At 42.1% G+C, this 13,656-nt stretch overlaps 1 protein-coding gene across 1 annotated transcript in view; it reads right to left on the bottom strand.

Moving 5' to 3' along the window:
• PDE4B (phosphodiesterase 4B) overlaps nucleotides 1-13,656 on the bottom strand; it is a 287,515-nt gene that overhangs the window by 131,866 nt on the left and 141,993 nt on the right. The gene's annotated exons all lie outside the window — the stretch shown is intronic.

Below are 13,656 nucleotides of genomic sequence, written 5' to 3'. Positions count from 1 at the left end.
ATTACAGCAGACTTACTGATTTTATAATACTTAGATTTAGCAACAAATAACCTCAGTCAAAGCCATAATTTCTGTAATATATATTAAATTTATTTTCTGACCCTGGGTATTAGATGAATAGTTTTAAAGTAGTTTAAATCTTAAGGGATAGATTATGGATTTTAAGGCACACTCTTAAGTGTGCATGTCATGGGGGCAGGGGAGAGGGGACCAAATCATCACTCCCTTGGCAGAGGCACAAGGGAGGGTGCATTTCTGAGGTGTGCCATGTCCCTGAAGCAGACCAGGGTGGAACATGCTTTTTTGCCTTGGCTTTCCTCGATGGGCAACTGTGGCAAAGAAAAAGCTCCTAACTCTGCTGACTCAGTGGCACTTGTTTCCCTGTTTCCTCTGACTGTTGTCAGGACTGTTCAAGACGGGGGAGGCTTCTTGCTCAGCGTGGACTTGCATATGAATCCAGGCTGTCTTTACACAGATTCATGCATTTAGCTCCAAATCATTAGGAGGTATCTGCACAAAATCAGGGTAGTGGTATTTATGTCATAGTATCCCTGATACTGTTTGGAGTCACAATTGTTATCAAGTACCATATTTTACAATGTATAAATTGAGTTTCGAAGCCCATTTTTTAACTTTTAAAATTCAACCTTGACTTACACATTGTGTCACCATCCCCTGTGAACAACACTGGGCTTGGCACTTGGCTGGTGTGGCTCAGGCAACATCGCTTGCAGGAGATGGGGCATACCAGCTGAGCTCCAAGCCTGGACCTGTCCCTTGCGAGCAGTGCCAGGCTCAGTGCTCAGCTGGTGTGGCTGGGCTCAGGACACAGCAGCGCGGCTTGCAGCGGACGGGGCTGGGCTCAGCTCTTGGCTGACACAGCCCAGGCAGTACTGCTCACACAGGATGGGGGTGTGCCGGCTAACCACTGAGTCCAGCCCCATCTGCCGTGAGAGGCACTGCCAGGCAACAAGCCCAGCCACACCAGCCGAGCGCAGAGCCCAGCACCACTCAGAGTACAGGGCTAGGTCTCGGCAGTGCCACTCGCAGCAGACAGGGCCAGGCTCGGCACTTGGCTGGTGTGGCCTCATCTCCTGCGAGCCGTGCCAGGCTCAGTGCTTGGCTGGTGCAGCGCCGCTCATGGGGATGGGGCCACACCAACCAAGGGCCAAACCTGGCCCTGTCCCCTGCAAGCAGCACTGCTGCATGTGTCCACCTGCCATGTGCCCGGCCTGCAATGAGGGCACACAGAGGCTGGTATAAGTCCATTCTATATTTCTGATCCCAAAAGTTAGGTTGATTTATACCCTGGACCTATGAAATCCCTAACTTTTTAAATCAGAAAAATGGGGTCAACATACACCAGACCGAACTATACACCATGAAATACGGTACACACTTCTGTCAAAATGGAAATCCAGCAGTGAAGGGGACAAGGTCCTGCAGCATCGCAACATCAGTGGAAGAGAAAACCACATAGAGAAGAACATGAAGAAGACCACAATGAATCTCACTCCCTTCAAGTCCTATTTAAAACAACCCTACAACCTCTTAGGGTGTTCAAATGCCATGGTGATAAGAGGATGATAAAAAATCCAGAAACAGACTTAATGATCCCAGAAAGTTAAACTAATTAGGAGACCCTTTGCAAGCAAGTAGTACAACCAACAGCATGCCTTGCATTAGTCATTCAACTTGCTATTGGATCACTGACTGCACCCCTAGTGGCCTTCTGCTGACAGCTCTAATAAAGCATTCGGAGGCAAATCTAGGCCGTTAGGAATGGCGTCCGTCAAGCACGGCTTTTGTAACACTTACATGTACGGTTGTCCTACATGTAGGTTCCTACTTGACAACACCTGAGCAAGAATGGGGAGATTCCCAGTAACTTCTTTACAGGACGAGTATCTGAATTACATCTGCCAGCTTTGTTACTTGTAGATCAGATTCTGTTACTCTGTACACAACCAAAACTTGATTCCACAGACCACAAAGAGTAATTAGATGCGAGTTACAGATGGGCAAAAAAAAAAAAAAGACAACTAAAGGTCACTCTGTTATGCAACAGAAATGTGACATGGTGATATGATGCACTTTCCAGCTCCGTCACAAAGAAATGTGAAGACCTGACTGGTAAGTTCAAAGTCATTGTTATACAAACTCAGCTACTGTATCTGGTCTCAAAATATTTGAGCTGAACACTCACCGAAAACCAAAAGAAACCAACTGGAGTTTTGTCTGAACCAGGCCTGACAGTAAGAAGTACAAGAAAAGGATAGCAATTACTAAAGTAATAAGAAGCTAGGCTTGCCAAATGACTTTTTCCCAGCCATCTCACTGCTGGCTATCTACAGAATTTACATGAAGTTCCTGTACTAAATGGTTCTACATCATATTGGTAGTAATTTAAACCCCAAATTCATTAGTTTCAGACATTCCCATTAGACATTCAGACATTGAATCATCTCAATTCATATTCAGGATGAATATTTGAGTGCAGACCTATTTTGGGTCAATTCGTGTGCATGCTTGAAAATCTACAATCAGATAAGTATGGATTCAGCGATGCACTATTTGCAGGGAAAATGTTTGTATGACTATTTGTAGGAAAAATAAGGACCAAGTATAGATTAGATTTGAATCAACCTCCCACATTCAAAAGACAGCTTCAGACCACAGGAGAGTAAACTAGCTCGTTTCATTTAAATGTAAATAAATTTAAATTTAACAAGGAGGAAGAATTTAAATATAATACATAAAAGGTTTAAGAACATCTTCATAGCACAACAACAACGGAAGTCCCATCTCTGCACAATGCAATTATTGATTATAAGCAGTGAACTGGTACCACAGATCAGCAATGTCTTCCCTGTCAAACAGAGTAAACGACACATGTGAAGCAGCATTTTTAAATTATCAAAATTAAGATCGCTAATTAAACAAATTAGTTGACAGAATTACAAGATATACTTGATAAAACGTGAAAAGCTGAAACTATTTTTCACTTGAAAGAGTAGCTTTAAAATTAATGCTGTCCAATCAGAAAGGAAGGGTAACAAACTCTTAGCTACTAAGCCTCCAAAAACTAGATTTTCCAACAGTAAAAGGAAATACTTTTCTTTGCAATATCCAAACCTGACTACATGACAATTATTTTATTGTTTAAGAGCCATGCTTCAAAGTCATGGTATTTTCTTCACTGAAAACGCATTTCAACAATGCATTCGTTCCGCTTTATAAAGCCATTTACGAGCGTATGAAAACTATTCAGTTTCCCCCGTCTAAACTGCGCCCACTGATTCCTGCACTGAATCTCTCAAACAGCCTCTATGTGTAGAAATGATTTCTTAGTTAAAAATAACTATTTATAGAAGAAAGAGAATATTCCAGACATGAAATTAAGCAATGTAACATGTTTGCCTCAGTGGTATGTATTTCCAAACCTCCATCCTATACCCACAAAAGCAAGAAAATTTGGAGAGAAAATAGTTTTTTTAATCATGACACTGTATAACTCCCACTGCCATATGAGGAATGATACATTTATGGGTAATACAGATTACTTGGATTCAGGGGAGCAGAATTCTCTTTTTGCTTCCTTTTTTAGTTTGTAAAATGTAAAATGGAAGCAATAATACAGCATTTAACTACATGGGGAGGAGCATAAACTGACTGCTGTGTACAAATTACTCTGAGATTCCTAGCTTCAAAATGACATACCAGGGCAAAATAAAACGCGAGACTAAATTTTGACTGACCTCACAGCTACCTGGGATGGCAGGGGAAAAGGGCAGTAGTGGCCTGAGTAACCATTGGTCAACTGCAAACAGCTCTAACCAGAAAATTCCTGCAAGAAACATGAATAACCCGCATACAAGGCTGAGGGAGAAACTTCTTGGGTACTACTGTGCCAGATATGCCACATAACCCATATTTGCCTTCCTAAAATATCCCTCAACCTACCTTGGATGACCTTAGAAAAATCCACCAAAAATTTCTGCTCAATCTACAATTAAGGCTTGATCACAATGTATTCATACCATGGTATGAACAAGACAGAAATATTATATTAAGGAATTCATGTGCACTTTTCAGCTTCTCAACACCAAACCATTTAAAGTGCTTGATTTAAAGCATATGAATAAAAATATTCAAGCATGCAGGGGTGGAGGGTGTAGCCATGTTGGTCTAAAGACATAGGCAGATGAGGTCCTTTGGGTGAATATGGTATCTTTTAAGTTGGTCTAATAAGAGATATCAGATTCACCCAAAGAACCTTGTCTGCCAATATTCAAGCATATTTTTCTTTTCAAAATCACTAAATGTGAAGGCCCCTTTATGAACCAAAAATGGCTAAAGTTTCAATCATGGTGCAATGGCCTGTACAATTTCATTTTTTTCCTTTTCTTTTTTTAAAGCTTTTTGTAGGAGCACAAAAGGCAAACCCACACCACAAAGCTTCAATTATTTGTGAACTCCCATAAATTAAACATAAATCAGATGTGATAAAAATATTGCATCCAGGTTGTGAGCTTCCAAGGCAGAATTCAGATGAGGTCACCTTTGGCTAAGTTATTGTAATTTCATCAAAAACAGAGTTTGTGATATTAATAAAAGGCTTTTAGCTAAAGCAGGCCATCTATTTCTAACTGCAGAATATTTGTTGGCTGTTTGCAGGAAGGATATTTGGTTGAAAAATTAATTCTCAAAAAGACACTTTTAACTTTTTAAATATTACTTATGCATTTAAAAATGTAATGAATCACAAAAAAGGAATTTTATATATGCAGTGCTTTTTAATGCAAAATATTTCATATTCATTAGTAACAAAGGCAATAATCTATATTTGAATATCGTCCATTTAAAAAGAGTAAACTTCATGATAGCTAGTATTTAATTTTAGTACCTTTTTGTGTTTATTATTTAATTGTAAATATCATATTTGCCACAATAGGTTAAATAGGTTTACAGGTTGGAACCACTTCTCCTAACTTCCAAGACCACCTGCAGATCTGACTCGTCAGGTAAAACTGCTACTTGCTGTTTTCCATCAGTCTCAAGCAGAGATGAACAAATTCAAAGCTTTTTTCTGCTTCTCATGGCTTCATCACAGAATTTCTGCCCCAGAAGGCAAGTGCCATTCTGAAACTAAAAGTCTCTGCACAAGCGATGCAGAAGTCAGCCAACCTTTGGAGCATCCCTATGGACTAGCATTAAAACATGAAGTTGCACCTTTTTCAGCAGGACTTGATAAAATCTCACATTACAGCTATTTGCTACTTCTTTACAGAACAGCTTTTAAAATAAAGTCCAATCAGACAGGACAGGTGTCATCTCTCAGTACAGCCTACAATTTCCCCCCAAGACCAATAAAGAAGATCTTCTTTCAGCTACCAATGTGCAATGACATATAGATAGATATTCATGACATCAGGCCAGATTCCTTCCTATACTACAGCTCCTCTGAGTGAAGATTATAGATCGAGAATGTGAGTCCTGTGCTGGTCACTGCCTTTACATTGCTTACAGCAGTGGCTGGGCTTCTCTAAAATAAACCAGTGGTGCCGGGTTTCTAATCAACCCTAATGCTTTTCCTCCCCAAGGCACGCCCTACACAGCAAAGGTGGAAGAACCCTGCTGACGTAATCCAAGCACAGAAGACAGGAATACCAACATGGAGTTCATTGTGTTGCTACAATCAGTTTCTGGTTCTTTTATGGTGCTTGAGTATCCGGGCCTTATTACACATTAATTTTAGACAGCTCCTGGAGATCTTAACCCCTGGATTGCCCATACATTAACACCTAAAACTAGTTTTAAGCACACTGTAGGCAGCTTAAAGTTATGCCACTCCAGGGCAGGTTTATCTTTGGTCTGTGTTACCCAGCTCACGTGCCATTAATATGCGTCCACTCCCCACAGACGAACCACTCAAATTGCAGTCCTTTAGCATCCAAGGATACAGTGCCCCCTCACCCCCTCTCCTGTTCTGTATGGACAGACTTTACACCCCCTGAACTCTATTTCCCAAGGGCCAGTTCTGGCAGCAAGCCTAGTCCCACTACCACCCCTGGGGTACAACTTTCCCACCTTTGGTTTGCAACCCTGTGCAAACAGACTGCAGAGCACATGCCAGCTAGCCATGCTGCAAAGCATGGATCAATCCAGGAGTGCAGGAGGAGTGCAGGGGGGAGAAGAAACAAGGTAGGTGGCCAGACCAGGTCCCCATAAGCTGGGGCTTCCTGCCCAAGGCAGGGGCAGTAGCTCCCCCAGAAGTGCCTTCCCTTCCACACCAGCCACCCCAGGAAATCTGACCAAAGTCCCCCACAGCCCAATTCCAATTGCAAATTTAATAAAACATGAGACCTTCTTTAATTTATTTCCTCTTTATTTCTATTTAAATTTACTTTTTTAAAAAACTTTTTTATTTTATCCTTCAGTGGGTAATTCCCTTTATTTCACCACTCTTCCCCCAACCCCATGTCCTTTCCATCTCCCATTTCATTACCCACCTCCATCCCACTAACTCTGCCTCCCAGCTTCATGCCTCCCCAACCCCTCTCTCACCCCCACCCCCACCCCACCTAAAGCCTGTCCTGGTTTATCAGCCCTGTAATAGCAACTCACAGGTATAGCTCCTGGTCAAGCCCCTGCTCGCCAGCCCTTTAGTGGCAAGTCACAGCAGATGAGGGACAGGTCAGAGACTTTTTGCCTTAAGGTATGACTATGAACTTGAGTTAATACTAAAACCAATCAACATTTGAGCATCTCAAAGTGTAACTAACATGTGACAAGGCCCGCAGAATGGCGTCAGATCTGAACAGAGAAGCGGGGCCAATTTTTCTTGAATTTACCATAAGAAAGCTGTAATTTTGCTGCATAGCAGTGGTTTTCAACTTGTGGCCTATGGATTGCTGGGGGTCCTCTGACTGTCTAAAGGGGTCTGCAAAAGATAGCTATGATCAATTAAATGTATATGAATACCCACACTTACAATTCCATGGAGTCTGCATCTCCATTTGAAATTGCTGCATCTCCATTCAAAATTTTGTAGGGGTCCACAAATGAAAAAAGGTTGAGAACCACTGCTATAGAGGGAACTCTGTGACTCAAACTCATTCCCCTAGTTAATAAAGGTAAAAGGGATTTATTCTGACTTCAGTCTACATGTGTTCTGTTAACATGGGCAATACAGCTTGTCATTTGACTGGGCAGAGCCACAGGATCTCTCATTTCTCTTTGCGTCTTTGCTAGCATAACCGTTTTGGGTACCAGGGACTCCCCTGATTCTCACCTGCCATGGCTTTGATTTTGTTAAAAAAAGGGGAGGAAAGTGATGATATGACAATTAGTACCTGTGGAAGGACCACGCTCTGTCTACTTTATAACTTCAGTGCTTTTATTCTTTCTTATCTTACAGAAAACCAGTTGCGAGGCAGCAGCTTATCCGGACTGTCCCTGAAGTCGCCCTCCCACTCTGCAGAGGACTCCCGACCCCTAAGCGGAAAAGGTAAGAGGACAGTGTGCTTCACTAGTTAAAATTCTGTTGACTATTCAGTGTCTGCTGGGTCCCCTTCACATCTTCTGCCCTGCAAAAGGGGATCTCCGGGCTTCTCAGTCCTATCTGAGTCCTAGCCCGCTTATCTTGGTCAAAGAAAGAAACAGAAAAGAAAAAGTTTTCCTTTGTTCTGCTTCCATTGGGAGCATCTCACCGTTAATTGTTCAATTAGCGGCTTTTTACAGTCACTGCCTGAGGTTTTCTCCGGCAGAGCCATCGTGCAGGCTCCGTGGCTCTCCCACAGTCGGAGCTTGCCTTCGTGGTCTTTGGTGTCCCTCTCCCCTCGGGGTCCTGGAGTCACCTGGACTCTTCATGGGTCTGGGAAGGGTTGGTCCCTCCCGCTGCCTCTTTTGACTCGCCGTAGCCTCCCCAATCCTTAATGCCGGCTGTGGCTCCACTGCCATTCCCGTGGACTCAAGGTAAGCCGAGATCTGGGTTCTGGGATCCCTCTGCTCTCTCTGCTCCTGCATCAGGGTCCCTCTTCCCAGATTCTTCTCTCTGGAGGGTCTCTCTCGCAGCTCCTCTCTCTCTTTTTCATTGTGGTGCCTGAAGGCAATCAGTCCATGCCTCACCACTCTTTTTATGTCCGTTCTGGTGGGCTAAGCACCTTAGGTGTGTAATTTCCCCTACCTGGCAGGTTCGTCATCAGGTCAGTCTAGCCCCATCTTACCTAAGTAACAGGGCTCCTGTCAGATCCCTGTTAGTCTTGCTTGCTCAGAGTTGCATCCTTTGGCATGTCAATGAAATTACAATGTAAGCATACATCTCATTTCACGAGCTCTGCCACATTCATTTCCTTGTGATGGACTGCATCCCCTTGTGTTACTGTGCAACATGAACTTTTCTTCATGCACAAAGTCCACAAGCTGTACTGCTTGCATTGCATCCAATTTAATGTTCTATGATGTCTCAGTGTTTGCCACTGAGGATATTAAAGCACATATATCTCTGGAAATCATGTACAAGCCTACAGCTCTGTATGCCTTTCCACCAGTTATGAACACATGCATGTGTGAAAAAAATTAAATCACAGTAATTACTTAGAACTAAAGAGACCAACACTTCTAGGCTAGTGATGGACATTCAAAAAGCCTGAGCCTGAATTGATTCAATGTTTGCAGGTTAGTTTAACCTGCAAAGCTTGAACTGATTTGGAGGTGTACAGATATTCCCTTTTCACTGCAGAAATGCAGGCACATGCCTGCAGTGGCTCAGGCTAGAAGAAGAGGGGAGAGGGGGAGGAGGCAATAAAGCAGCCTTCCCTTCCACAGTGCTGAACTGAGAGGGAGGGGGGGTGGGCACAGGATGCTCTGATTAGGGCAGGGTCCCCTCCCCCCCAGCAGGGAGTTGATAACACGGTATTTATCACACTTAACTCAGTGTTTATCAACCCATTAAGAAAACAGAAGCTTCTGTCATTAGTTCAAGCTCTTTTTAAACAGCATTTCCCAAGGAAGGAATGGAGGGAAATTACCAGCTACTTGTTGATTAGCTCCAAAGAGCCCTAAGCTGACACTGTCCTGTCTCCCACAGCACAGACCGTAGCCAGCATGTGGTATTTTAGCTAATGATGAGAGGTGTCTGTGTAAGGCAGAGGGAAGTGGGGGATCCTTGCTTTATCAGGGAACGGTGGGGGAGGGGGAGGGAGCAGAAGAAAGCCAGGCAGACCCTGCTGTATGTGCAGTCTCTGCCAGAGCTCCAGCCAGGAAGCAGAGGGGAAGAGCCAGCCCAGCTCTTTGGAACAGAGATCCTCACTCAGTACAGAGAGCATGCCAGGATGTTGGGGGGACTCTGATTTAACTTAAACCAGGAAGGGGTTTGGGACAGACATTGCAGAAACTGGTTTGACCCAAATCAATTAAGTCTGATATTACATTCAACCAGGTGTATCTTCAATTTTCAAACTGGTTTATGTGCACTGAATGTCTGTTCTGTTACAGGTTTAAACCAGTTTCTGATCACTTAAACCAGGTTCAGCGTCCTTGAAAGAGTTTGGTCTATTTCTCAGTGAGCAGACAGCTCTCAACACTTGGGCAGCCAAAAAAACTCAACAACACTAGTATAATTATCAACTATAATTATACTGTAGAAGAGGAAGGTAGTTCCTCAGGTTAAAGTCTTTTAATATAAGTGGACACACTCTCAGCAATTCAGATCTGGACTAATTTGTAATTTATCAAGATAAGATTACATGCTTTTTAAGTTGAAAAATATTGGTCCCATTCAATTTGGTGGAGAATAATGTCAAAATAAAGTTACACCTTCTTTTGTCTCTCCTTTGAGAGCTTCTGAACAATCTGACTGTATGAGGATGTAGCACAAAGGAACATTTTTAATCTTAGGTAATGATCAATTTATGAACTCTTGGGTGAGGATGGTAGATTGATAGTTCTTAAACAGCACTTTGTTCAAACTAGATGCTGCTCCTTCTCTTATAAAATTTTTAAAAAATCCTATGCTGTATGTCTGAGCCTATTTTTCTGAGATCTTTGTGGGAGTTTAGGGCACTAAGCTCCTTCAAGGAAAGTTCTCAGCACTTTGCAGGATTAAATCCTCCTTCCTTCTGAAAAATTGCTGCCCCCACACTTGCAACTGTTTCCCCAAGCTATTTTTTTTTTTTAGATACTAACCTAATTCTCTCCTTCTTTCTCATGTTTTTCCATAATCTTAACTTCTTCCAGGAATGTCTTTTTCTTTCTCTGCAACAATAATCTTCATATTTTTTCTTCTCTAAAATAATATTCAGTATTTGTTGTCACTATTTCAGACTTTAAGCACCAGAACAAGAAACACGCCTTTATTATTTTAAAGTGCTCTATACATTTCTGGAACCACAACTTTGATTTTATAAATAAAAAAATTCTCATCCTTCTTCCAGCTTGGGCTCTCAGCAAAAGCCCAAAGCAATGAAGTCCATTTGTTGAAAAAAATTATCAATCCTGTGATTACAAAAAACTATATCAAAACTTTAATTTTTATAGGACACATATATATTGAATGCAAAAATATATTTTTGCCTGGTACTAAGGAAAAAAAGACATTTCAGTATAACATAAATTAATATGAAGATGAATTAACATGCCACAGGGAAATTGTGTTAAATGCAATTTCTGTGTCTCCCTTAAAAATGACATAAAACTAGATGAAACTTCCTGCAATGTCCTAATATGACCAGTTTTAGAACTGCAGCATACAGCAGCAGTAGCTGTACAGAGCTATTAAAATGTAACATTAGTTGACAGCAGAAGGGTGGCTTGGAAAGTTACAGCAATAAAACAAAAAGATCATGTACAAGTGAAAAGAGATTATTTTTGTGACTCATTAACATTTTAAATCAAAGTAAATTTGCCCCCCCCCCCCAAATCAGTTCCTTGATTGTTGAGTAAGTTTGATACAACAAATAAGGGGAAAACAAAAACCAAAAACATACTATTTGACCTTAATCAGTAATTCATGTCGACAACTCTGTATAATAAAATGAACTAAGCACAGGGAAGAATTTTGCATTCCTGGCACCCTCCAGGTTCCCATCCAAACCTGTAAGATATTTAGGGGCACCATAAGTGCCAGATCAGGGAATTAGAGACCATAAAAATCTACGGAGAAAAAGAAACAGCTCTTAAAATTTTGCAACTTTAGGAACATATTGTTTTATTAATGCTCTGATTTAATTACTACTCTAGTATTTCAGTTGTAAATTAAACACCCTTCTACCTGTTTCTCTTGACGGAAGGTGCAGTACATTGCTCTGGACAAAAAACAAACAGGTACCTACCATATCCACGAATGACGCCGATTAGGAACAATATTTATATTTAACATCTTCCAAGATGATATTTCTCTTCCACTCTTCAGAATATATTCAGTATACTTTTTCACATATTCCAAATTTATCTCTCTTTAGTTTTTATCACTGACACTTGGATATTTCGAGGAGTTTTTATTCTTTGTGATTACATGTCAACTCCCATTTCAGGGTGGATGTCGCTTCATATACGAATGCAAATGACTTGGCAATCAAAATGTAAGGGTGCGTTTGGAACATCCTCTGCACACTTCTATATTTCTTCATTTATTGCAGGAAAAAATCTATTTCTGGAAAAAGCTTGACTATAGTTTCCTGCTGTCATTTAAATAATCCCTTCCAATGATAATGAAATCAAAAAAGGAAAGGATTTTCCAAATTCAGGAAATATCCCCATGTTAGCTTCCTGCTTCTAGTTTTCATTTCATATTCATGGGTAATTTACCAGCTTCACAATTTAATAGCTAACCTTTATTTAAAAAAAAAAAAATCAACCTCAGGGTATCCCTGTACTTCACTTTTTGTGTTGCTGTAGTATCTCCTGTTTGACTAGTTTTACATTGTTTAGCTTTTCAGTGCTTGTTGAAAGGACATAACATATGATCAAATTTCTTGAATGACAGATATAAACCACAACAAAGAAGAATCCCTAGGTAAGATCATAAAGTCCTTATCACTGCTACAGATTACTGGCAATGCAAAAGGAATGTATTACAAAACTATATTGTTATCACTTTAAGTAAATCATAGAAATCAATGACACTTTCTCAAGGTTCAACACTCATTGCAAATATTGTTCTGGCCATGAAGCACAGATACTCCACTTTACCCATTATTTAAGGATAAACTGTATTTGGGAATGGGGAATTTAATATCCCTTTTCCACTGATCTTTTATTTGGCCAATTGGGCATACTGCTAACGAGAACATCCAAACTAGCACTAGCCTCTGAGCAGGCTGAACATACACGTATGGTGATTCTCTTTCCTACAATGGGATTACACCAACTTCCAGCTCATTCCTGCTGCTAAAATCATCAGAAACAGCAACAGCCCCCCCTGTACAGAGGGAAAACTCCTAGAAAAGAAGCTCTTCAGGGAAATTCAATATCCCTTGTGCCCTGGTTAGGGTGGCCATTGATCCTGTTTTATAGTGGACCATCCTGGTTTTAAACCCTTTGCCCCCTGTCCATTTCTGAGTGAGGAACGGACTGCAAAAAGTCCTCTTTTTCAGTTCATTAATGGAAATACATGCCAGTCATTTGTCCTTGTGATTCTACTGGCTATGTCTAGAGCTAGGGCGGTGCACAGCCAGGAGGAGCAGGGTCCCAAGCCAGCCATGGAGGTGCAGGACCCCAGGGGCTGGTCGCTCTGTGCCTGCGCGAGGAGCTGTGGCTGCAGTGCACGTGCTGCACAGCGAGAGCTGAGGCGCTGTTGTGTTCCTGATAGGGCTGTGCGAGGCTTCAGACAAAGCTTTGGATCCGGAGAAGCTTCAGGCACTTTGGGGTCCAAAACAGCACATCCGTGTCGAAGCGCTGCCTCGTTTGGCTTCCCAAACGGTTCAGAGCTGCCTCGGAACCACCTCCGAGATCCGGCCACAGGGTATAATGGAGAAACAATAAAATATCTATAACTTAATTGGTTTTTGTCTGATTTGGATACATTTTTGAAGACTGCTAGACTCTGCAGAGAGGATGAAGGCTGCCAAGTTTCACGAAGATCGGTGCAGGGGCTTGGGGGGAGCAGCACCCCAAATTCTTGAAAGCAAAACTCACCTCAGGTCCAGGCGTTACAATGTAGCAGGGTGAAAACTGCAGGGGCAGGGTGTAGCTCGTACAGAGGCCACAAAGCCTGCTAAGTTTCAAGAAGATTGGTTCAGGGGTTTTGGGGCAGCTGTACCCCAAATTGTTGAAAGCAAAACTCCTGTCACATCTATGTGTTACAACACGGGGGAGGGGTCAAAACTGCAGGGGTGGTAGCTCTTGCTGAGGTCACAAAGTCTGCCAAGTTTCAAGACAATCGGTGCAGGGGTTTGGGGGGAACTGCCCCACAAGCTGCGGACAAGCAGAACTCGTGCCATAGGTGCTTGTGGGACTGACTGTGTCCGTCTTGGGGCGGGGCGGGGAGACACTGCTGCAGGCCTGGCTGCTAAGCTGCTGTTACCAGTTATCAATCAATTAAACATGATTCACTCAGGGACCAGGACCCAGCTCAATACACAGGACCTAGCTACTACATAATGACTTAAGGAGCATCAACTGGCACCTACAAAACCAGGCTAAGAAGAGGAAAGA

Source organism: Crocodylus porosus, unplaced genomic scaffold (genome assembly GCF_001723895.1).
Source record: "Crocodylus porosus isolate Cpor-Errol unplaced genomic scaffold, CroPor_comp1, whole genome shotgun sequence".
Classification (NCBI taxonomy): domain Eukaryota; kingdom Metazoa; phylum Chordata; order Crocodylia; family Crocodylidae; genus Crocodylus; species Crocodylus porosus.
The sequence above is the reverse complement of the archived record's forward strand: the minus strand, read 5'-3'. Positions and strand labels throughout refer to the sequence as shown.